This window comes from Triticum aestivum, chromosome 7B, assembly GCF_018294505.1.
Source record: "Triticum aestivum cultivar Chinese Spring chromosome 7B, IWGSC CS RefSeq v2.1, whole genome shotgun sequence".
In the NCBI taxonomy this organism is placed as follows: domain Eukaryota; kingdom Viridiplantae; phylum Streptophyta; class Magnoliopsida; order Poales; family Poaceae; genus Triticum; species Triticum aestivum.
This window is the reverse complement of record NC_057813.1, coordinates 700,420,412-700,444,846: the sequence shown is the minus strand read 5'-3', so window position 1 is coordinate 700,444,846 and position 24,435 is coordinate 700,420,412. Positions and strand designations below refer to the sequence as shown.

The 24,435-nt window shown below is 48.5% G+C and overlaps 2 pseudogenes; both read left to right on the top strand.

Annotated features, from left to right (window-relative positions):
* Positions 1-11,485: 11,485 nt before the first annotated feature.
* On the top strand, positions 11,486-15,505 carry LOC123158513 (BTB/POZ and MATH domain-containing protein 1-like; annotated as a pseudogene).
* A 4,979-nt stretch (positions 15,506-20,484) lies between these two features.
* On the top strand, positions 20,485-21,364 carry LOC123156574 (BTB/POZ and MATH domain-containing protein 1-like; annotated as a pseudogene).
* Positions 21,365-24,435: the final 3,071 nt, after the last annotated feature.

Sequence of the window (24,435 nt, the reverse complement as noted above, 5' to 3'; positions counted from 1 at the left end):
AACGCCACAGCTTCGAGAAGCCCGCTCCTGGAATCCGCTCGGCCTGCAGTGCAAAAAACAGAAGCTACGCTCGCCCAGCTTCTGGAAAACGAGAAGCGGGAGTTGGTGGATATTACATGAAATGCCCTCCCGAAGTGCTTCGAGTGGACGCGTTTTCCTCTCGCTACAGGGCGCGGCGAACCGTTTTTCTCGCTACAGGGCACGGCGAAGCGTTTTCTGCTGCCGAACGATCGCTGGCTCCCGCGAGAAACTAGCTAGCGCTGGCTCCTGGAGAAGCTGGCTCGTTTGGGAATCCAGAGCACTTCCGAACGGGCCCTTAGATGAGAGGTTAGTCGTGGCCAGATGAACTACGGTACAGTTCTGTCTTGAGCTTTCATACAAAATGCGCTAGTGTCAATAATGCTTTTATATTATGGGACGGAGGGAGTAGTAGACTTCAACAACCAGTGTCTGTGTCAAGAGAGGGCAACCAATGTGTGTTTTTTCTTCTCTTCAGGCTTCTAGATCAATAATCGTCGACAAAGGTGAGGCGACAAGACACCCTTCTGACGAGCAATCTGGGGTATTAGATGTCTATAGTAGACTTCAACCAGTGTCTGTGTGCAAGAGAGGGCAACCACCCAACAGTCATCGTGGGATCCAAATTTTATGGAAAACGTTTGGAGCCGGCAGGCCGGTCGAACTTTCGGCCGGCTCCAACGCCACGCTGGCTCACGCGCCCATGAAACACCAGTTCCGCACAAGAGGTGTGTAGATGGTGGGGCCCGCGCGTGAAATTGCTCTTCTCCTTTCCTCTTTCTTCAACCTCCAGCTGTGGATCCATGCGAGATGAGCTCCGCATTGCCCCTACCTGCTGCAGCCCAATCTCGTCGGCGAGGCCGCCGCCTATCCCCGCATCAATTCCTACCCGCTGCAACCTAATCTCACCGGTGAGGTCATTGACTGCATGGCCGGCGATTTCTCCATGCGGACGACCAACTCTTATCCGCAGGTTCGGCTATTCACCCAGCGCACCATCTCCAGCTCCAGCAGTTTTGCCAGCTCTGGTGGACGAGCTGCGTAACTACGACGGCGAGGCACACCCAAGGCACGAGAAGCTGCGACGATGGGGTGCACCTGGCATGGGATGGGATGGGAGAGGACATCACCAGAGCTGCGAGCTACAACCAGCATCACAAATTGCTACAAACCGGCTTCTCGTCTGGCTACAACCGGCGTTGAGTTTTGCTACATGCGCCCGTGAAGATGCATCTCACAGAAGAAAAAAGCTACAACCGGCAAACAAAAAAGCTACAACTTGTTGACCATTTTGCTGCAAGCGGCGAAGGTGAAGCTGTGGATGATGACGGTAAGCATCGGGGCCGCGACGACGGGCGGTGAGGCGTGGAAGTTGCAACCTCATGTGCCAGAGCTACAACCGCCCGCGAAAAAGCTACAACCAGCAGCCGATTTTGCTGCATCGGGGACGGTGAATATTTTGGCCGGCGGGGCAAACGACTGCTACCGGAAACCAGGAAGATGCATCCCGCAGAAGAAAATGTTACAATCGGCAAAGGAGTAAGCTTCAAGCGGCAAAGGAGTAAGTTTCAACCATGGAGAAGCTTCAAATGGGTGTGGAAGAAAAACTTTGAATCATGGAAAATGTCTCAACCGGCAAGGAAAAAGCTTCAATCGGCAAGGAAAAGAGGTTCTACTGGGCGCCGGCATGGTGACGATGGTGTGAGCGGCAACACCGGGAGCTACGGCCAGCGGCATGGCAGTGCTACGATGGTGGCGACTAATTGCTACAGAACGATGACAGGGTGTTGCCACGAGGTCCTGCTGGAACCGACGAGCACGGGTGCTGCAAGGACGTCAACCGGCGGCGGGGACGATGACTAGCGGCGAGATGGTGATGCTTCAACGGGACGGCGACCGGCGGCGGGGGTTCATGGTCCAGCCTCGAGCATCCCCGATGTCCAGCGGTGTTGCTCTGATTTGGATGCCATTTTGTTTAAGAAAAAAAGAAGAAGCAAAGGGCCTGATCTAACGATGGGTAATCATAGAATCTACCATGCCACAGATGTGACCGGCCGAAAAACTGGGCCGGCGCAGAGCACTGCTCAAATTTTATAATGTCGTATCATATATGTCATATCAACCGTGCTATACGTACGACAATTGACGTACGAATTTTATCCGATGGAGCAGATCAAACCGTACGTGAGTTGGATTAGAAGTCCAGCTACGGCCGGATGCTGCATCGTACCAAATCGGATAAGCCGTAGTCGTACGTCTAGTAGTTTCGATGTCATATACGGCCTTGCAGTCCGACTGAAGCTTAGGGTCGAGTTCACGTCTTGACAGCCAACTGGCTTGTTAGTGTCTTGTCAGTGTATAAATCACATAGCACTAACATGGCACTTTAATGCTCATATAATATTCTGACGAAATAACATCTACAGTTCCCCTTATGTCCTCGCAAAAAAAAAAAAATCGCCTTATGTACTCCGTGTGTGTGTGTGTGTGCATTTCAGCAAGTAACATGCCCGAACTTTCAGTCACATACCCCCCCCCCCCCTCCTCATTGGTACAGAAAGAACACATGGCAAGGGCCACGTACGACCCCATCCCACCCAAAACTTAGACGGAGCCCGCACTTTTGTAGCTGGCCGCACTATTTTTACGGCAAAACCCCCCTCTCTCTTCTTCCATCCGGCCACTCTCCACCAAATTACCGCCCTCCCCCCCCCCCCCCCCCACACACTCTCTTCTTCCCTCCCACCGCCGACGTATGGACCCAGAGGAGACTCAGCCGTCAGAGGCGGAGGTGGTGGAGGATCCGAGCATCACGCTTGCCCGGAAGATCAACTACAAGATGTAATCAACATATACAAGTACTCACAATACCAATATGAGATTTGATACAAAGATGAACACAAAGAAAGAACTAGGGTTTGAAGACAGATGGTGCTGGTGAAGATGTTGATGAAGACGATGATCCCCACGATGAACAGAGTGTTGTTGATGATGAAGGCCTTGATTTTCACCTTTCAGAGGGAAGTTTCCCTGACAGAATTGCTCCACCCGAGAGTAAAAGTTCCATGCCAAAGTTCCGCCTCACAGACGGCGGCGAGAAGTCCCGATGACATTTTATGATTTTTGTCTAGGGTATTTATGATTCTATAGCCAAAATGGCATCGAGAGACGGGCTATCAGGGCCCCACACAGGCAGGTGGCGCACCCAAGGGGTAGGGCACACCACCAAGCCATGCGGCTGCCTGATGGGTCCGCTCTGATCCATCAGCTCCATAATTCTATATATACTTTAAAATAAGTTTTCAAAAATCCATGCCGCATTTTGAGCTCCAAAGAATTCCTTTTTCTTCTGTTGCATTTTAGGTCCAGAATTCCAGTTGTTTGGCAACCCCCCTCTCTTTGTATTCCTTGCATTTTAAGGGTTGCATCGTATTGTGAAATCTATCATTGAAATATGATAAATTATAGTAGGAAATAATGATGCAAAATGGACGTATCATCACTACAACAAAAACTGCATGTAGAGACGTCATATTCCAAAGCTAGAGACTTGTTATTTCATCTCTAGGCAATCGTAGAGTCGACTTAGTAAAGCCTCTTTGGAGCGTCTCCCCACGGACCGTCTCAAAACATATAGACACGCTGTCAAAAGCGTCTGTACATGGCATAAGACGCTATATTGGGACATCCAAAGGCGTCTCTAGATATGACACGCTATATTTGGACGTTCAAAAGTGTCTCTGATATGTCGTTCTGTTAGGCGCGCTCGTACGTCTGTACTAACAGGGTCATTTGATTTGTCATAGGCCCTAGGCCCATTCCTATAAACTCTATGTATAGACGTTATATTCGTCTCTAAATATACAAAAGCTTTAACCACATAAAATTTGACTTTAAATAATATTTGATTTATTCCAAATTTTTACTTCGCCATTTCAAATCCAGTAACTTTATCATGCCATATGCTTGTGCAGAATGATCAAGAAATATTGTATATAACAACATCCACCCATATCACCAATCGCATTCATAAGCAACAAATATCATTATATGAAGGGATCCACCCATATCACCGATTGTATACACAACCATCCCATTCATACAATTTCATTAGTAGGAACAAACACCTTAGGTTCACAACTGAATCAAATAAGATTTTCATATAAAATATGCAAATAATTAAGAAGAGATGATACAAACTTGAACTAAGTTTCCCTATAAAGCTAAAATCTGTATATGAAACATAATATTTGTCCATCTAAAGACTAATTCTTCTATAGTTGCTCCTGGCTCCTGAAATGCACTCCTTTTCTAAATCTTGAGCTGCCCTGAAAAAGAAAGATAATAGAGAAAAATTTAGAACATAGCTTTAGGACTATTGTGAGAAGAAATGTGTTTTGATGATGTACCATACCAGTGTTTGGTGGCTTGTTTTGAGGTTGTGTAGGAATGGTTAATTTCGGTTCTTTAACCTAAAAATCAAAAAGATCCTTCATAAGTAAAAAAGCCTTAAGCACGCGCATTGGAGCATACGATGATTGCATGGAAGTGCACTTACATGTGATAGATGCCACGCAATAACATGACCAATAGCATCCCTTACTGTTTGCAATTTTCCATATGGTCTAACCAATGTCTGATCTCCAAGTTTTGAAACAGCACAAACGGAGATCGCTACATATTGCTCTCGAAGCATGTTTCCTCCAACCACATATGTCATATCTCTACTCACTAAAGTTCCTTCGACCACAAATTTATCTTTGCATCTCGGGTTCAATGAAACCAAGGTGACTTTCATTTTATCCTATTTTTCAAGAAATGAAACATTCATTATCACAAACCATGGAAGATTTCACTTTACACACAAAGAGACGATTGCACATGGAATTAGACCAACTAACTATTCTAACCATTGTCATTCAGATATATATATATATATAATATACCCGCTTAGTGATGCGATGAAGTTGTACACTTGGTTCAGCACCACCTTGCTTGGTCGCATTGTTATTTTCAGCATGACCATTCTTTGCTTCAGGATCATCGTGTGCTTTCTACAGTTGATGTTCAGTTAGTTGTAAGTACACTTATAGAAAACATAGACATTGTTTGATAACATAACAGAAATTTATGCGCGCATGCACACGCACCTTAGCAATTGTGTGTTCATGTGGTGAGAATAAACTAGTGCAACCCTCTTTGGTTCTTGCGCAATTGCTAGGATGCAATTCCTGGTTAGTCTTGTCCGGTAAAGTTGATTCTACCCAACCTTGATTTATCCTATAAATTTTTTCAATGCGCGCTTTCTACAGTTGAGGTTAGTTCAGTTGTAAGTAAACATACACAAAACATAGACATTGTTTGACAAAGAATCAGACGTTTATGCATACCTCTCTAGAGGGTACATCCACCTGTAATGCACCAGACCACCAAGTTTAGCTTCTTCAACTAAATGTACCATGACAGTAAAAAACGATGGAAGAAAAAACCTTTTCCATATTACAAAGTGTCTTCACAATACTCTCTTGCAGTTTGTCAAGCTCAGAGACATCTAACACTTTGGAGCATAGCTTCTTGAAGAAATTAGCCAGCTCAACAACTATTATCATGACATCTTTACTGGGATAACAATGTAAAAGTGCCATAGGAAGGATGTCTTGTAGAATAACACGGCAGTCGTGGCTTTTGAGGCCAGTCAATGTCAATTCTTTCATGTTCACACACCTCGAAAAGTTTGATGCACAACCATCAGGTGTCCTACAATTCTTAACCACTGTACAAAGAATCTCCTTCTTTTCTTTATACATATTAAAAGGTGCATGCGGCAATTCAGTTTTACCCTTATCACCTTCATGAGGTTGAAGGCAAGATCGAATTCCAATTTCTCCTAAGTCAAGTCGTGCATTAAGGCCACCCTTTGTTTTAGGATCAATATCCAGTAAGGTTCCAATTAAATTTTCGAAGACATTTTTCTCAATATGCATTACATATAGATTGTGCCTTAACTTGTTGTGCTCCCAGTATTCCAAATCAAAGAATATCGAATTCCTTTTGAAACAATCCTCAGGTTTCTTTTCAGGTTTACGTGCGACGCTACCTGATTTCTTGTTAGGCGCTCTTTTATGCTTCTGTTTTTCAGGACCTCCGGTTCCTTTTTCACTGTCTTTGCCCTTCTTTTTCCCTTTCCCTTTCTTTGCCACAACAATCTTTTTCCCTAAGACAAACACTCTGCCCTGCAACATTCTCAAAGCTGAGCCACCACTCGTTGTTATAGGTGCAAGTTCCATCTCTTCAGTGTTATCAAACTCCTTCTTTCGTCTCCGAAATACATGATTCTGTGGTAGCCATCGGCAATGACCCATATAACAAAATTTCTTACTCTTCTTTAGCCAATATGATCTTGTGAAAAGACCACAAGATGGGCAAGCATATTTACTGCTGGTGCTCCACCCATAGAGGTAAGCTAATGCTGGAAAATCATTTAAAGTCGATAATAGTGCAGCTCGAAGAGAAAATTTCTCCTGAGTACATGAGTCAAAAGTATCCATGCCCTTCCAAAGTTGTTGCAGCTCATCCGCCAACGGCTGCAAATATACACAAATGTCATTTCCAGGGGGACTTGGTCCAGGAATAATCATTGATAAAATTAGAGATGTTTGCTTCATGCAGATCCAAGGTGGTAGGTTGTATGGAATAAGCATCACTGGCCAAGTACTATGTTTTGCACTCATGAGTCGGAAAGGATTAAACCCATCAGACCCAACGCCTAGCCGCGTATTACGGGAATCCTTGGCGAATTTAGGATATCTGCCATCAAGATCTTTCCAACCCTCTCCATCAGCTGGACATCGCAGCAATCCATCTTTTGTACGACCCTCATCATGCCAACGCATGTCAGTTGATGTCTTCTTGGTTGCAAATAACCTTTGGAGCCTTGGAATCAATGGGAAATATCGCAACACCTTGGCTGGTTTCTTCTTCTTCTTCTTCTTTTTAGATTCATTTGCCGAATCTTTCTTCTCATTTTCATTGGTAACCCAATGAGAGGCACCACACACATGGCAAGACTCCTGGTTAGCTCTTTCGCCTCTAAAAAGCATGCAGTCTCTTGGGCATGCATGAATTTTCTCATAGTCCAGCCCTAATCCGCGTATGATTTTTTTCACCTCATAATATTTCTTGGGTAGGTTTATCTGAGGAAATGCAACCGATAATACACCAAGTAGCTGTGTGAATGATTCCTGTGACCATCCATGCAAGACTTTCATGTGATATAAAGTGACAAGAAATGACAACCTCGAATATGTTGCACATCCAGGGTATAAATCTATGTTTGGTTCCTCGAGGAAACTAGCGTATATGTCTTGTTCTCTCATTGCATCATCATGTGCAGATGTTGTATTGACATTCTCAGCCATACCAGGTTCCAAGTTCTCAGATTCAGACTGAACACCATCTAGTTCCCCATCAGATGCGTTTGATAGTGATTGGAAGCTGTCAGTGAAGGAAATATGCCCTAGAGGCAATAATAAAGTTATTATTTATTTCCTCATATCATGATAAATGTTTATTATTCATGCTAGAATTGTATTAACCGGAAACATAATACATGTGTGAATACATAGACAAACATATAGTCACTAGTATGCCTCTACTTGACTAGCTCATTAATCAAAGATGGTTATGTTTCCTAACCATAGACATGTGTTGTCATTTGATTAGTGGGATCACATCATTAGAAGAATGATGTGATTGACATGACCCATTCCGTTAGCCTAGCACTTGATCGTTTAGTATGTTGCTATTGCTTTCTTCATGACTTATACAAAGTTCCTGCAACTATGAGATTGTGCAACTCCCGTTTACCGGAAGAACACTTTGTGTGCTACCAAACGTCACAACGTAACTGGGTGATTATAAAGGAGTACTACAGGTGTCTCCGAAGGTACATGTTGGGTTGGCATAATTCGAGATTAGGTTTTGTCACTCCGATTGTCGGAGAGGTATCTCTGGGCCCTCTCGGTAATACTCATCACCTAAGCCTTGCAAGCATTGTAACTAATGAGTTAGTTATAAGATGATGTGTTACAGAACGAGTAAAGAGACTTGCCGGTAACGAGATTGAACTAGGTATTGGATACCGACGATCAAATCTCGGGCAAGTAAACATACCGATGACAAAGGGAACAACGTATGTTGTTATGCGGTTTGACCGATAAAGATCTTCATAGAATATGTGGGAGCCAATATGGGCATCCAGGTCCCGCTATTGGTTATTGACCGGAAAACAAGTTCTAGGTCATGTCTACATAGTTCTCGAACCCGTAGGGTCCGCACGCTTAACGTTTCGTTGACGATATAGTATTATATGAGTTATGTATGTTGGTAACCAAATGTTGTTCGGAGTCCCGGATGAGATCATGGACATGACGAGGAACTCCAAAATGGTCCGAAGATAAAGTTTGATATATGGGATAATAGTGTTTGATCTCCGAAAGAGTTCCGGAATTCACCGGAAGGGATTCCAGATGTTTCCCGAAATGTTTGGGAACGAGAACACGTTATTTGGGCCAAAAGGGAAAGCCCACAAGGTTTTTGGAAAGTGCAAAAGGAAGTTTTGCGGAGTCCAGGGGCCAGACGCCAGGGTCCCTGGCGTCTGGGTCCAGACGCCGGGAACCCTGGCGTCTGGCCCTGGAGTCCGAGAAGGACTCTTGCCTTTCGGGTGAAACCGACTTTGTGGAGGCTTTTACTCCAAGTTTCGACCCCAAGGCTCAACATATAAATAGAGGGGCAGGGCTAGCACCAAAGACACATCAAGAAACACCAAGCCGTGTGCCGGCAACCCCGTCCCCTCTAGTTTATCCTCCATCATAGTTTCTGTAGTGCTTAGGAGAAGCCCTGCGGAGATTGTTCTTCACCAACACCGTCACCACGCCGTCGTGCTGCCGGAACTCATCTACTACTTCGCCTGTCTTGCTGGATCGAGAAGGCGAGGACGTCATCGAGCTGAACGTGTGCAGAACTTGGAGGTGCCGTGCGTTCGGTACTTGGATCGGTCGGATCGTGAAGACGTACGACTACATCAACCACATTGATAAACGCTTCCGCTTAGCGATCTTCAAGGGTATGAAGACACACTCCTCCTCTCGTTGCTATGCCATCACCATGATCTTGCGTGTACGTAGGAAAATTTTGAAATTACTATGTTTCCTAACAGTCAGCCATGGGGAAAATGGCACTTAAGAGCCCAGAAATGTCATGCAATCTCTTACTGCCTTCTACATCAGAATTCACTGGAAAACCCGGAATATGAAAATTGTTGTTGTTATTTGACATGGGAGCAAATGCAAATGACGGTGAATCATACTCTTCTCCATGGCAAACCCATTTTGTATAACCCTGAAGAATACCATCACATCTTAGGTGGGTTTTCACTTCGTCGCAATTCTGCATTGCCTTATTTCCACAATTTACACAGGGACAGATAATTTTATCACCGAGTGGAACATCATGGAAGGAAAAAGATAGAAATTGCTCGACACCTTCTTTATAATAAGTAGTTGATCTTGGTTTACTCATCCAACCTCGATCCATTAGCCTTTGCTAGTTGTAGTAATGAAAACAAAATAGATCATTTTATAATTTTCCATATGCTCTTTTACATTAAGCATAGGTTTATATGAATATTTTAAACTATGCATTCGATACTTAGGTTCAAACTATATAATATGATTTACCGACTTCATTCACCTTACATTACAAAACATAAATCGAGATGTGTCTTTACTAGAAGAAGTGAAGTACATAAAGAAGTTTTCATCGATGACAAAAAATGGATGTCTCCAATGCTTGATTTTTTCTGCATTCAAGTGACAAACAGCAGAAGGCTAGCTGGTGTAACTAAAAATCTAAGTAATATCAACTGGTTTCACTTTGCTAAATCAAGAAAAATAGAGATGACACACAACTTAGGTAATTCAAATTTTGCATCACACTGCAGAATATTCTTTTCTGGCATTCGTAGGCAGTTCCCCTAACCAGATCGACTTAAGAATATTATGTCATAAATGAGTGCTATCTAATAAACAGTACTACTGTTTTTAACACAATTTTCATTCAACCACCAAAAAGGTTCACCGATTTTTAACAAAAAATTTCAAATTGCAATAATACATTGCATCACAGTAAGATAGAAAGGGAAAACACAAGTGATATATCTCAATTCGAGCTATGTTTCACATGATGCAGAGATATAAAAAAAGAAAATAACAACCTACGGGCAATCTTCTGGCAGCAGAGGCGTGTGGGTGAGCTTGTTGCCGAGGTCAGCAGTTGAGGGAGAGGGGCGTTGGCGGGGAGTGGCGTTGTGCCGGGGCCAACCGGCGTCAGGGTCTGATGTACATTGCACAAACATTTCAATTTCCATAGTAAGCAGCAAATGAATCACATAGTAATTAGTAAGCAACAATCATTTATGATCATACACAGCAAATGAATCAAGTTCAATTTAAATTTACAAGCAATCATAGAATAATCTTCAGATTTGTTTAGAAAATAGAAACGGAGGGAAAGAATAGATGCAGTACATTGTGGCTATTGAGGAATGGAGGCCGGACTGCTGGATGGTGCTGCCGCCGCACCCCGAAGAGGCCCGAGGACTGTGGCTGGAGCCTGGAGGGCGCTGCCGGCTATCAGCTGCCTCCGCGCTTGGGAGGCCGGAGGCGGACTGGTGGCCTGGCGCCTGGCGGAGTCGCGGAGGAGAGGGCTGGGCGCCGGAGGCCGAGGCAGGGGAGTGAGATGGCCGGATGGAGGGGAGGGGAGGGGCCGAGGGAGAGGCAGGAGAGGGCCGGCCGCCGCCGCCAGAGCCTTCAGCTAGCGCTAGGTTGGGGAAAAGGTTGGAATCGAGGAAGGGAACACCTTCAGCTAGCACAAAACTCTTTGTTAGTCCACGCCTAAAAAGAGAAATGGCCGGCAATGAGCTCACCCACACGCTGAAGGATTATAGTCGCATATAAAACGTCTCATAAATCGTCTCTAAGTTAACTAAAATTATATAGCTATTTTCTAAATGGCCAATTATAAGCAAAAGTTTGTGACGCCCTATAAATGTCTTAAGAAGCGTCTTTAGCTTTCTAGTGTTCATGGGCGTAGAGACGTAGACAAATAGTGTCTCAGAAAAAGCGACCATACAAGCCGTTTTTGTTGTAGTGCATCAGGCAGGGCGACGCCGCTACACCTCAGGAGGCCTCGCGACCCATAGGCCATAGATCCACATCCAAGGCGGTCGCACCGGCACCACCGAGGATGATCTCATGCTGACGAGCACACAAGCAGTATGGGGCAGCGCGGGGGAGGGGGCGCGGGCCTCACTGCTCGTGCAGCCAAGGCCAACGACCAGAACCAGTGACCGCCACTCATGGACGACCCACCACCGGCATGATTCCAGAGCCCCTATCCCCGCGGGAGGATGGGCGACCAGATCCTCGCCACCACCTTCACCGGCGGCCTGGTTGTGAGCCGACAGCCACCTCCAGTGGTGATGAGGAGAGGGGAAGCATCAGGTAGGTACGGTGGTGGGGCAAGGCTGATGTCTTCCCTAATGTGGACTAGCTGGTAGCAGTTCTGCCTGAACTTTGTCTAAGCTTTTTCATCATTGTAGTTGTCTTCTTTTGATTAGTTCTTGCTCCCCATTTGAGGGAGAAGCCTTGTGTTTGGGGAGAGTTGGGTTTTGTCCTTCTCCTGTTGTTGTCGTGAATTGGTGATTGAAACCAGGGGACTATATGGGGCTCCTTTACCAGAAATATATAAAGGAAAGGCTAGCGTTCAACCGACTGATTTCTGATGTGCTGTGTAGCACCTTGCGCATGTGATGCATGTCCCTGTAGGATCTCAGTCGGGATCATGACCCATGTTGCAAAAGGACGAGGGCAACATGAGGCACGTGACATGTGTCCGTGGAAGCTCGGCCTGGGATTGCAACATGACCCATGTTGTAGTGGCAACAAGGGTCATGTTGCGGTGGTAACAAGGGAAGCAGCAGAGGCAGTCGCAATAGAAAAGTTATTTATATGAAGAGTAGAAAAATGGTTCGACGAAGTGCAACATGGTTCATGTTGCAAAGTCCTAGATGCAACACAATCATGTTGCGAACGACTGGCTCAGGAAGAGATCGGACGATTCTCCAGCGCGCGAGAGCTATATCTCGCTTATAGTGAGACAGAAGGAGCTCTCTCCTGAAGCGTCCACAGTAACAGACCGGCCCATTAGCGCAAACTGAAATGAAATTGAAAAGAGAAAAGGAGAGGAGGCAGGGATCGAACAGCGGTCTCCTGGATGTTAGGTCGCGCTGCATATCGCTAGGTCATAGACATGTTTGTGTTAACTGGTAGGGCGCGAACAAGGTGAGGTAGAAAAGAGCCGATTTTCCACTGGTTATCTGGTTTTGTTTTGTTACCGGTTTTCTTCATTTCTCTTTCTGTTTTCACTGGTTTTTTTCTTTCTTTTTCTTTTGGTTTACTTTGTTTCTTTCTCAGTTTTTATTGGTTTAGTTTGTTTCATTATCGTTTTCATCGATTTTCAAGGGATCAACACAAGCGAAGAATGCCATGGCGTGTTTGGGGGACCTGCAAGTGGCGAAAGCAGGGTCTTGGATGCGATGAAGACTTTGCTTCACATGCAGTTGTTCAGACTTGGCTTGCGGGATATGTTCCCGTCCATACCGAGCACTAGTTCCTGTGAGCTTGGTGGTACGTGACTTGTAACAGTAGCCTGCGCGAGTGGGGCGGCAGCATAGGAGGACTTCTTTGTTGGTGGTGCTTCTTTGAGTACCGAGTCATGATTTCCAAGGTGAAAACCCAAAATCCGGCCTTTATTAATTGTGCCTGGCAGTGGCCTTGTTGAAGGCATTGTTTTGGGAAAACGTTCTTTCTCCACGCTGAAAACCTACGATTTTTGATCGGGCAACGACAACCCTTGTGCATTCTTCCTAGAGGCGTTGCGTTTGGAGAACCTTCTTCTAGTCCGGGTGCAGTCTTTGGTGGTGGTTAGAGTGTTGTTACTGCGGATGATTGATCATCATGACAGGGTCTTTCCCTTTCCCCTCTTTTTATTATATCTTTTGGCTGTGTGCATCATGAATGTTCTTAGGCATCTTGTTGGTGCAGAGACTGAGTGTAATTAGTATCTACTTGATATTAATATATTCCACTTTTCAAAATAAGGTAAGGGCAAATGCTGGTCGAGCAGGTCACAGGGCCGCTAGCGCTATTTGCGTTGCCAACAATAACAGTGCCTACGGACTACGGTGCTCACCAGCGCCTTGAGCTAGGGCTATGCCACGTTCCCCAGGAGGAGCCAACTCGAAGCATTATTGCCCTGGTACACCCCGCACAATATCCTTCTCATTAAGTGCGACCTCAATGTTATCAAAAGGAACTCTGAGATCCAAGTTCCTCCTTCGGGCTTGTTGGAAAATCTTAAAAGTTTGCTGGAGATAGGGGAGGGATCGACCATGTCTTTCAAGGTCAAAGATAAGGGTTTCATAGCCCATAAGAGCAACTCCAATGGGGCGACCTAAACGGACATGGATTTTGTCTGCTTTTGTTTGTTTGGATCGCCCGTCCACCCGTCCGCATCCGTTTTTTCGTTTGGATTGGCCGGTGCGTCTAACGGAAGCCAGATGCATTTTATGCATGTCTGCGTCGGCATTAAGTCAAACACTTGGTGGGCGAGCTCCCGCGCCACCTCGCCCTGCGCTCGCGAGCTCACCTCCGCCGCTTCGCCCGGGAGGTCCCAGCCACAGCTCGCTGTGCCCGTCGCGCGCGCCCCACCGCCCTCCTCGCTGCTTGCCGCACCCGTGCTCCGGTCGCGCGCTCGCAGCTCCCGCGCGCGCGGGGGGGGGGGGGGGGGTGGGGGGGCGCCCGTCGCGAGCTCACCTCCGTCGCTTCGCCCGTGAGGTCCCAGCCGCAGCTCGACGTGCCCGTCGCGCGCGCCCCATCTCCCCGCCTTGCTGCTCGCCGACGCCCATTCTCGCAGCTCCCGCCCTGCCTCGCCGGTCGCGCGCTCGCAGCTCCCGCTCGCGCGCGTGGCGCCCGCCCTGCCTTGCTCCGGTCGCGCGCTCGCAGCTCCCGCCCTGCCTTGCTCCGGTCGCGCGCTCGCAGCTCCCGCCCTGCCTTGCTCCGTGCCCTGCGCCCACAGCGCCCCGCGCCTTGCTCCGCGCCCCGCCTGCAGCTCCCGCCCTGCCTCGCCGCCGCGCCTCGCCGGGGATGCAGCAGCTCTTGCCCCGGCCGCGCACATCACCCTCCCTGCAGCTCCGGCCCCGCACGAGCTCACCGCCTCGCCACCTCGAGCAGGAGCTCCACCTCCTTGGCCTTCACGCGTGTTCGTTGGCGGCGGCGCACCGGTCGAAGCAGTCGACGGCCGCGTCGGGCATGGGGTGGCGAGGACGGGAGCTCCACCTCCTCGGCCTCCGCGCTGGCTGAGTCGTCGAGCGAGGAGCTGCACGTCCCGCCGCCGTCCCGTACGCCGCAGGCGCAGGCGAGGTTGGGTGCAGCCGGGCACGGCGAGGCAAGGCCGGGGCAAGGCGAGTCGACGGGCGCGGCCGGGCACGTGCACCGGAGGAGCACGAGCCCACCACGGCGGAGCACCGGCGCCGGAGGAGGACAAGCCCGCCTGTCCTCTGCTGCTGTGCGCGGGGGAGCGTCCGCGGCCAGGAGCTGCTCCAGCTCTCGAGTCGGGTGGGCAGGTGGGTGGGAGAGAAAAGAGGAAAAGGAGGAGAGAGATGGGATGGGACAGATGGTGGATGACAAGTGGGCTAAGAGCCACATGCAGCCGGACAGAGGGGGACGAAGAGGGCACAAAGAGTGTCCGCTTTTGACCTAAATTGTCCCAGATTTGAGCCGAATATGGGTCCGAGCGGACACCAAACGGACAGCAGGCGGACGCTGTGTTCGTTTGGGTCGCCCCGTTGGGCCAAGTTTTATATCCGGATGACCCAAACGGACAAAACGGGTCGCCCCCATTGGAATTGCTCTAAGATTGTCCTCGCAATGCGGTCGCAGGTCTTCAAGGCCGAACTCTACGGGCAATGAGGGACAAATGTGAGCAATGTATAACCACTGAAGATATGAAGCTTTCAGTTTTCAAATCACTGCTACACTTCATCTACTCAGATCAGTTGCCTTCCATGGACGACCTCAATGATGATGACAAAGAAGAAACAGTCAAAGATTTTCTCGTGGTTGCATATAGGTATGGCATGAAGAGGATGAAGTTGATGTGCGAGAGCAAACTTTGCAAGTTTCTTGAGGCCAAGAATGTGGCGACCACGTTAGCTCTTGCCGACGAGCATCATTGTAGCAAGCTCAAAGATGCTTGCATTGGATTTATTGACTCTTTAGATAGAGTGGATGATGTGATGACTAGTACTGGGTATGAGCACCTGAAAAGAGAATGTCCTATCTTTGCTAAGACCCGCAACATACAGTAGTATAAGAATGTTAGACGTGTATTAGAAAATAGATATGAAAAATATATGTTTTAAACAATGTTAAACATGTATACATATAATGCTTTTTTGAACACATGTATATATAGAATTTTAAACATGTATATTAGATGTATAAGAAAAATGATGTGTTGGAAAAATAGACATCAAAACATATTTCTTTTAATATTAATCTTATGTATGAAAATTGTTAACCCTGTATTAAAAAATATTTTTTGTATAGAAAAAATGTACACGGTGTATGAAAAAGAACAGACATCATAATATTTTTTTTGAAAAAAAATCTTAATCATGTATTAAAAAATGTCTCTTGGCGTGTACAAAGAATGTATAATATGTAGAAGAAATATAGACATGTGGTGAAAAAAGAAAGGGAAAAAACAAAGAAAATCATAAAAAAAACATGAAAGGAGACCGAAGAGAAAAAGGAAACAGGAAAACCAGAAAAAAGAACAAGAAAAAACAAAAAAAGAAACCCAAAAAACGGAGAAAACCCGAGAAAGAACAAAGAAAACCATAAAAAATACAAAGAGAAAAAGGAAGGCTGTAAAAAATCTGTGAAAATCTAGAAAGAAACGAAGGAAAACTAGTGAAAAACAAATGCAAACTAAGTTATAACGAAGAAAAAAAGAAAAACTGGAGAAGAAACCCAATGAAAAAACATAAGAAAACAAAAAAAAAACCCGGAGAAAAACTTCTGCATGAGATCCTGTTGCGAACGAGTCCAGGGCTAAGGGCATCTCCAGCCGCGCCCCCAACAGGCCCCCCCAGGCCACTTTTTCGGCGCCGGCGCCAAAAAAACGGCCCAGTCGCGCCCCCAGGATGCCGAAAATCGCCGGTTCGGATCTTTTTTCCGCCAGGCGGTCACAGGCCGAACCCGGCACGGTGGGGAGCCGTTGGGGGCTCCGGCGCTAGGGAAAAGCACGCCTGGCCCACACCAACAGGGGAAAAGTCAAGGTTTTCTTCCCCCGACTCGCCTCGCACCCCCGCGCCCTCGGCCACCACTAGCTATATCCCGGTGACGGCCGCCGGCCTACTCCGCTAGATAGCCATTCCCCGCCGGAAAATAGCAGCGCTTCGCCGCGGCAGCCCCTCCCGCAGCAGCTGGGCGTTTCCGGCCGCCGTTTCCGGCCGCGGAGGCGCGGTTTAACGGCGGGTACACGCACACCGAGCGCAAGGTGTTCGGCGTTTTGACTGTGCCGGTGATGGACTCGGATGAGGAGGAAGAGCTCGCCACGCTGCTGGAGGAGGAAGCCGCGGCCGACGTCCAGGAAGAAGAGCATCTGATGGTGCTCGCCGCCCTCGCCCAGCTGCTGGCGAGCAATGAAAAGCCACGTCGAGGTGGCTCGGCGCCGGGGCGGGTGAAAGCAAAGAACCGGCATCGTCTGCACGGCTACTGCATGCTCTACTCCGACTACTTCGCCGATGCTCCACTTCATGGCGAGAGAACATTTCGGCGCCGTTATCGGATGAGCCAAAAGCTCTTCCTCAGGATTGTGAATTCCATCTGGGAGTTCGACAACTACTTCAAGTGCAAGATGGATTGAACTGGCGCTCTTGGATTCACCTCCATCCAGAAGTGCACGACAGCGATGAGGATGCTTGCATATGGAGCTCCCAGTGATTCACTCGACGACTATGGGCGCATGGCCGAGTCCACCGGCATAGAGTGTTTCTACAAGTTCTATCGGGCAGTGGTGGCAGTGTTTGGGCCACAATACTTGAAAACACCCAATGCGGAAGACACTGCTCGGATCCTAGCCCAGAATGCAGCAAGAGGATTTCCTGGGATGCTTGGAAGTATCGACTGCATGCATTGGAAATGGAAGAACTGCCCATTTGGTTGACAGGGGATGTACAAAGGCGCCAAAGGCGGTTGCAGTGTGGTGCTTGAGGCGGTAGCCACACAGGACCTCTGGATTTGGCACTCCTTCTTTGGTATGCCAGGAACTCACAATGACATCAACGTGTTGCAGTGCTCTCCTGTTTTTGCCAAGCTCGTTGAGGGCCATTCTCCTCCGGTGAACTTCGAGATCAATGGGCACCAATACAACAAGGGGTACTATCTAGCTGACGGCATCTATCCGAGATGGTCGACATTTGTGAAGACGATCTCAAACCCTGTGGCAGGAGGCAAGAACGCCTGGTTTGCGAAGGTTCAGGAGGCTTGCAGGAAGGATGTCGAGCGGGCATTTGGTGTGCTCCAATCTCGATTCACTGTTGTTCGGTACCCCGCTCAGACCTGGTCGAAAGATCAAGTGTGGGAGATCATGACTTGCTGTGTCATCTTGCACAACATGATCATCGAGAGCGAGCAAGAAGACCTAGTGTTTGACACTGAACCATACTACAGGCAGGGTCCTCTACCCGAAGTTGATCACCAGCTACCGGCAACTTGGACTGCCTATCTCAGTATGCGTTAGGAGATCTGAGACCCACAGGTGCATCATCAACTGCAGAAAGATCTGATTGAGCACCTATGGAGGCTCAAGGGGGACGCCGCGTGATGAAATACGAGTTTTTATTTGTTGAACTATATAATTTGTATTGAACTATTTGTTGTTGTAGTATTTTGTTGAAGTATTTGATTTTTCTGTGATGAAATATGTGTGTGTTGATAATTGAACGCCGAAACCACGCTGAATATGGGCCTATTCTCGCCCATATGGGCCGTTTATTCGCCGAAATTGGGCTGCAAAGTGGGCCAATTTCGGCGCCTGGGGGCGGGCTGGGGGCGACGACTGGGCGCAAAACCGCCCCCAGCGCCGACTGTGTCGCCGGCTCGCCCCAGGCGGCGCTTTTAGACGCCCCCTGGAGGGCCAACGGCTGGAGATGCCCTAATGAGCTGGTCCACGGCTGAGGCGAGAGCTGCTTCCATTAGCCCAGGACTCCTGCATTCTTTGTCCCCTGATCTCACGGTGATTGATCACAGTTGGAGTCGTCTACGTTTTTTTTGAACATCAGTACAGACACAAGCGCTCATATACACGCGCATACACTCACCCCTATGAACGCACACACGCACACCCTATCCCTATGAGCATCTCCTCCCACTGAATGCACATCGCCGGGAAATCATGAAATAAATCCAGAAATAAATGCGAGCACGAGGATTTGAACCCTGATGGGCTGGAAATACCACAGTCCCTCTAACCATCCAACCACAGGTTGGTTCACGAGTCGTCCACGTTGACCATTGTGATTAACCTTAGGGAAACGCTTGCGTACGGCACGCCGGCCGAGTGATTCGGCCGGACGCACGACGCGCGTAGGATGAAAACGTGATCCAACCGTGCACATGCGTCTGCGCCCTCTCCGCCACACGCTCCCGCCCCGCATCTCAACCTTATCCTCGTCCTTCTTCCACAGCGCTCCGCCTCACCTCCTCTGCCATAGCCCCAGCGAGCACTCCTCCCCTCTCACATCACGCGCAACTCCTCCATGGCGTGCTGCTCGCATGCGTCGTCACCCTGAGAATCTCAAGGTTTCTTGCTCGCTGCTACGACAGGGGGCCATGGCCTGCGAGCTCATAGTCATAGGCCAGGGGCGGCCATGGCTTATGAGCTTGGGGCGGACGACGTTTGAGGCGACTACAAGCTGCTATGGCCGGCGCTGTCGCGTTTTTGCTACAGGGAGCAATTTCACCGGAGCAGCAAGCACCCAGAGACACCACCAGTGTTGCAACCTGCATTTAAGGAAGCTACTACCGGCGCGGCAAAAGCTTCAACCAGCGGGGACATATGCTGGAGCCGGCCACTGTCATAGCAAAAAGCTACAACCATCGTCTCCAAAAGCTACAAGCGGCATGACAAAAAGCTTCAACAGTGGTTGACAGACGCCGGGGCTGGCCACTGCCAACAGAAAAAAGCTTCAAACAGCGTCGCAAAAAGCTTCAACCGGTGTCGCAAAAAGCTTCATCCATGACGACAGATGTTGTAGCTAGTCACTGCCAAGGTTTTGGTTACCGAATGAGGTAATTTTATCGAGGGGGATTGATAAATGTGGTTACCACGGTTACCGAGAAATACCGACAAATACCGAGAATATTTCGAGCGAATTTTATAGTTGAATTTTGAATTCAAATAAGAAAATGAACGAATATTCAAACCAGAGACCTCTCAAAACAGGAACTAGGTTGCTACCAACATGCCATAACCAACTTTCATTGCATTAATTAGACCCTACATACCTTACTGTAAATCGAGTGTTTAAATTCAAAAATTTCAAAAAAATGGTATTTTTTGCTCGGTATGACGATTTACCGAGGGGCACGGAAATACGTGGTAACCATGGGAAATCTTGAAATTTTGACTGGTAACCAAAACCTTGGTCACTGCCAACAGCACAAAGCTGCAACCTGCGACGTAGAAAGCTTCAACCGGCCTTGCAAAAAGCTTCAACGGCGACGACGGGGAGGCTGCAATGGCGAGGCTGCAACGACGAGGTTGCAAGCTGCAACGGCGAGGCCGTTAAACGACGACGACGAGACTATGATGGTGAAGGTTGCAAGCTGCAACGGCGAGGCTTCTATCCGATGAGGGCTAGGCTACGACGGCGAGGTTGCAAGCTGCAACGGTGATGCTACAATGGTGGTGCATGAGGGAAGGTGCGGGGACGAGGTGACGGTGCTGCGACGAGCGGCGGCATGGATGAGGAGGACGTGGGTGCTGCCTCGCCTCGCCGGGGCGCACGGATGCAATGGCCAGGGCAGAGACATCCCGTGTCGAACGGATCTGAAAACTGACGACAGGAAGAAGACGATGACTGGTTGGCGAATCGAACGGTTGATGTCCGCCGGATCGAACGGCCACGCAGTGACCGGCCCAACTGTTGGGCCGGTGCGCCGGCGCCTAACGTCGCCCTTAACCTTAACACCTCCTATCCGCGGATTTCTCAGAAAAAAAATCTCCTATCCGCAGCAATTAATTTCTTTGTCCACCCAGCACAGATTGAGATCACCAATGGCGGCATCCCTGATCCAAGATCCCGTGATCTCGACGACCTCGACCTGCGCGCCGGAGAGGAAGCGGGGCGAACACGTGTTCAAAATTGAAGGCTACAGCGTGTGCAAGGGCTTCGGCGTCGGCAAGTTCATCCGGTCGGCCACCTTCTCCGTCGGGGGCCACGACTGGTGTGTCCGCTACTACCCCGACGGTGTCACAGAGGCCTACAGAGACTACGTCTCAGTCTACCTCGAGCTCATGAACAGAGATGTGGAGGTGCTGGCGCTGTGCCATCTGACGCTGGTCCAGTAGGCTACAGGGTCGCCGGCACAATTTGCATTGCCAAAACTAATGGCGCCTGTGCTGCTCAGCAGCTCCATTGGTAGTATAACCTGGTCCTGGGGCTATGCCACGTTCGCGACGAGGAGCGACCTCGAAGCGTCTTCGCACTGGTACATCCCCGACGATGTCCTTCTCATTAAGTGCGAGCTCACTGTTATCAAGCCAAGGGTAGCACAGATGTCAATGACCACAAGGAACTTTCACATCCAAGTGCCTCCTTCGGACTTGTCGGAAAATCTTAGAAGTTTGCTGGAGGAGGGGGAGGGATCGGATGTGTCTTTCAAGGTCAAAGACGAGGTTTTCACTGCCCACAAGATCGTCCTTGCAATGCGCTCGCCGGTCTTCAAGGCCGAACTCTACGGGCCAATGAGGGACAAATGTGAGCAAAGTATAACCATCAAAGATATGGAGCCTGCTGTTTTCAAAGCATTGCTTCACTTCATCTACTCAGATGAGTTGCCTCCCAATCCCATGGACGATCTCAATGATGATGACAAAGAAGAAATGGTCAAGCATTTGCTCGTGGCTGCGGACAGATATGGCATGGAGAGGATGAAGTTGATGTGTGAGAGCAAACTTTGCAAGTTTCTTGAGGCCAGTAATGTGGCGACCACGTTGGCTCTTGCTGACCAGCATCATTGCAGCAAGCTCAAAGATGCTTGCATTGGATTTATCAACTCTTTAGATAGAGTGGATGATGTGATGACTAGTACAGGGTATCAGCACCTGAAAATAGCATGTCCTAGTGTCTTTGCTGATATGTGGGAGAAAGCTGCGAAGACTCGCAGAATACAGTAGTATGATAGCCATGTTATAGCTTTATTAGTGTAGTTTCTTCAGTGTCCTTTATGTTGGAGTGCACCGTGTCAAAGCGTCTTCCTGGGGTAGAAGGAATGCTGGAAACAACTTAGTTTGAACTGAATTCGCTATATGTACTGAAGTTCCTGGAGATGGTCAAGGGATTGATTGATTGATCAGAAGAATCATTGATGTTTTGCCTTTGCTTTGATTTCTTCAGGTCGTTTTGTTCTCTCCGGAATCTATGTACCTTGGGCGGTCCAATTCTTCTTCTTCCTTTTGTTGTTGTTTCCTGGGTCTTTGCTGTGTGCACAGTGGGGTGCTGTAATTCTTGTTCAGCTTCAGTGTAGTTACATCAGTTGAGACTAGCAATCTGAGATTAGTTTCTCTATTTTTTAAGTTACCGGAGATCTTTTGGCTGAGAGTAAGTTTAAAAAATTGCATGTCTTGGGACTTGCTATATATTACTCCCTCAGTCCCAAAATAAGTGTCTCAACTTCAGTCCCAAGCTAGTCCTATGCATGTCTTGGCTGAGAGTAAGTTTAAAAAATTGCATGTTTCGCGGGCGAGGTGACCTGCGGCTCGGGTGTGGCCATATAGGGTGGCTTGGCGGGGTGCGCAGGAGGCTGTGCGGTCCAGATAGCTTGCTCCAGCGTGGTGGGCCTGTCGTGGTGCTCTTGCCCTGGCCGGGTGCGTGGCGGAGGGGCTCGGGTGGTGGATTCGTCCATGAGGGACGCGACGCGACAGGTGCGTGGCTGCATGATCTGGTGTCGCGTGGACGCCCTTGGTGGTACACGGTTTGGTGGGCCGAGATGGCGAGAAAGAGTGCCTTCGGCGGTGGGTGCTACAGATCTGGCTTCCGTGGCCGCAATGGCGCATATGGGGCGCGTCAGGGCTTCTGATGCTTGGCTGCGGTTGTGGTAGTTCCTGGCTTCGGGTAGTGCTCCTCTGTCCCTTGTCAGCATGGTGCTCGGTTGGGCATGACGACTTGCGCTGCGTCTAGTGGTTTTGCGTCTGGACCATCGTTGACGGATCTGGTGCCTCGTTCTGGAGCTGGCCGCCGGTGGTCTCCGCGAGGTGCGATTGGATGCGGCGGATCTCGATGCTTCTTGTTCGTTGATGGGCAGCTCCGATGGTGGTGGTGTTGGTGGTTGGTGGACTTGCCAGCGTCAGTGTGCGATGATGTGCGGCTGACGTGGTGTGGGAGCTTGGGTGAAGACCCTGTCTCGGCCCTGTGCTGTGACTAGCGATGGCGGCGGCTGTGGCCATCGTTGACCTTTCTGGAGGCACCCTTGTTTATTGTTGCACCCCTCTCGTGCGGATCCAGCCATCTCGGCCTCTCCGGGGGAAAACCCTTGAGCCATGGTCGGACAATGGTGGCACCTAGGCGTCGTATTCCTTCTCGGGGGTTTCATCTTGGGAGCTCTGCATCGGCGAGCGGGGCCGATGGATGGTGTCGGTTGTGAAGTCGAGACTTCTGTGGCAATGATGATGGTGGAAGCGATGTCGGCGACATGGAAATGGTTAAGGTATCGGCTCTTCTCCGAGGTGTCCGCGGCATTGTCTCATTTTATTTGTTGATGTGAAGTCAAAGCTACTGCTGCAGGGCCCTGTGGTATACGATGACTGGCTACAGGTAGCCCATTCAGCGATCTTCCGTGTTGCCAGCCATGCCTGGTTTTGTCCTTCATAGCTCTTCTTTAGAGTCGGAGCTGCGTTGTATGGTCGTAGGTTGCTGAGTTTGATGTGGATCTTCATACAACTCCACACGGCCTCTGCAGTGCGGATTGAGTCGACGATCACCTATGGCGAAGTCGGAGTCATTTTCTCACGGTTAAGGGATGACGATGACGCCTCAAGAGGAGGAGTGATGACGATGACGCTTGCATGCAGTCTCGACTAGGCCCTCTTTGAAGTGGTGTGCGTGGGGTTTCTATGTGTGCCACTCAGCGGTTGTGATGATTTCGTCCGGTTTTCCATAAAAACTGTACGATCTGATTTTCGCTCGGTTTTCCCTAATTAACTGAGTAACTCTTTTTTCTTAATGAATGCAAAAATCCTGCCATTTCGAATATATACTACATGGGATCCATTTTTTGATCTTGCAAAGGGCCGTCAATATTTGTGTATGGTTACTTGAATTTATTCTTGATTAGAATTTTCATATATGCAGAGATCTGTAACCTTGAGATTTATTTACCACTTGAAAATCACATTGTTAGAATGTCACTGTAGCGTGACATGGTTTTTTACTCCAACGTTGTTGCTATGGCAGGGTATGGGAGACATATCTAGATGCTGCCTTTTCCCCAAGTAGTTTGTTTGTCATTAGATTTGATCTGGATAACATGAATGATCTGTTCTGCTCTACTATATGCCTAGTTAAGATACCACCAGTCTCTGATTTCTGCTATGCAGTGGTTGACGGTCCGTGCTCAAGGATTGGCTGAAGAGGTCTTGCTCATAGGGGAGGTAGGTAGTTGCCAGATGAAGTACGGTACAGGTGTCTTTAGAGCTTCCACACGAAATGCATGGCGATTATCGAACTAGAAGCCTGAAGTGAAGGAAAACCACACATCGGTTGCCCTCTCTTGTACACGACATTGGCTGTTGAAGCCTACTAGAACGGTAGCACATGGACACAACACATACCACGCGACATCATTCTGACGAGCGATCCGGGGTGTTGGATGTTGACCCAAATGTGGTCGTCGCAGGAACCATGATCTCGCAATCTGGGGTGGTATAAAGTTAGTCAAAGTTGGGTCATCTATTTTGAAACGGAAGGAATATATCCCTTTGCATATAGTTCCTCACGGTCAGAGTGTT